This window comes from Aplysia californica, unplaced genomic scaffold (assembly GCF_000002075.1).
Source record: "Aplysia californica isolate F4 #8 unplaced genomic scaffold, AplCal3.0 scaffold00220, whole genome shotgun sequence".
NCBI classification, from domain to species: Eukaryota; Metazoa; Mollusca; class Gastropoda; order Aplysiida; family Aplysiidae; genus Aplysia; species Aplysia californica.
In genome coordinates this window covers 192,670-194,732 of record NW_004797490.1, presented here as the reverse complement: position 1 = coordinate 194,732, position 2,063 = coordinate 192,670, and positions in this window count along the sequence as shown.

The window sequence follows — 2,063 nt, the reverse complement described above, 5'->3', positions numbered from 1 at the left end:
TAATAATAATTGTTATTAATATTAGTAATATTATTGATATTATTATTTTTTCCCGTCACTTCGTCCCCATCGAAACAATGTAGATCATTAAGAAGGCTCTGTGCTTTTATCCTGACCGTCTAAGCCAACTCGGGCTGAGTCAGATACAGCATCACATAAAAGTATTCTTGAGAAAACAACACTTTCCCAAACGGGGATAGAACACACGTCTTTTGATGCAACAGTGAAATTCCTGGGGAGGGGGTGGGAGAGGGGGTGCGTGGGGTTTCAACCATCAGGTATGCTTTATGCCCTCATCGTCAAAATATAGATCAATGAGAAGCTGCGTGTGTTACGAACTTGCCTATCAGGGTCGAAGCGAGCTGGAAGACATAAAACGTCCCAGAAGACAGATGGAAATCCTAATCCTCAATAAATTCTTTTCCAAAAAACGAGAATGGTACTAGATGTCTACATCTTCTGAGAAAACTGAAAGCGACAACCTTTCACCACACTGCAGACGCCGTAGAAGTGTTAAAGCTAGCCCACGGGTACCAAAACTGTACCACGTCGTATAAAAACACTACATTTTAATGGTGTAGGCACCTACGAATGAAACACCGTAGTTTAAAAAGCTGCAATGTTCACGACCCTTAACCAAACCTTCTTTCACTAAATCCGCGTAATCTGGAATTCAATACGCTGTTTTGTGCCAATGTTAGGCCTAAACAAGTAGCATAATATTAACTTTATTGCTAGAACAGATTTTTCAATTACATTTTAATCACCAGAAACCCACCAAAAAACAGAGCACAACGTGTATACTACGATGAAAACGCATGTTTTAGGTCAAATTATGTGCATGGCAGTACAAAATGTGCTGCAGCAGTATTACTTTTGTTTTGCAAACCGGACGCATGTATCCGCAACGTTCTCTTAAAAATTTGATTTATCAATAGTTTAGATCAACTAAAACGTATGCGTAGTAGTAGCTGGAAAGTTGTGTTTTCAAAAATAAATTGATTCGTTTTATTTATTTTGTTTTTCAAAATTGTTTTTACATCTAATCAATTAGTTAATTCATTAATTAATTAATTCATTCATTAATGTATTCATTTATTTTTAATTTTTGAGGTTTTCTCTTCTCAAACACTGTAGGAGGCTCCTAAATTCCAAAGATATTTGAATTATATCTTAGACCAGGTACTGACATGGCCGTCACTCTTTCACAAAAAAGGCTACATATTCTTAAAGTGCAACAGCAGAACAACCATACACCCGTTGTTCTCTTCTCTCCTTAAAAATGTTGTTTAACTAATATACACCAGGAGTACTCAAATTAGGGATACCGCCCCCCCCCCCGCCCTAAAAATACAACAACCCCAAAACAAAACTTTTGCTTGTCTCCTAGCATGCCATTTTGTTCTAAGCGAAATCAAAATCTCGTACGTCCATGATGAACCAGAATTACGTAAAAAGAACATAGTACAGTCTGACATTATCTAAGGTCAAACCCAGCTTTCCCCACTCTCTTAGAACAGAGAATCTAGCTGAACCAGGCCAATGTCCTCATACAATATCATCAATAAGTGCCTGCCAAGAAAGGACCCTCGCTAAATGTTACGGCGCGCGCGCACACACACGCATCACACGCAGGTGCGCAACCATCGGTGATCGCGTGAGTGGGAGGATTAATGATTTATCCAGACACAGTATTTGCTTATTGGTAGCCGGCCACACAGATAAACGGATTAGCAGGGGCGAGACGAATGGGGTTATGGGAACTTGAAGGTTACCAGAATATTCTGGTCGTTTCTCTCCTGGGTGGTTCTTCTTATGATGTATGGTTGTTCTGGTGTTTTACTTTAAGAATAGCATACTATTATTATAAATACATAATTATATAACCAATCCTATGAAACCTTCAATTCTAATATACATTGTTACGTATAACTTCCATGGTGGTGTCTAGCTTGAAAATAAGTCAAGTTCGTGGTTTTGTTATGAATTACGTTATTGATTTTGTTATTATTATCATTATTATCATCACTATCATTATTATTATTATTGTTATTATTATCATT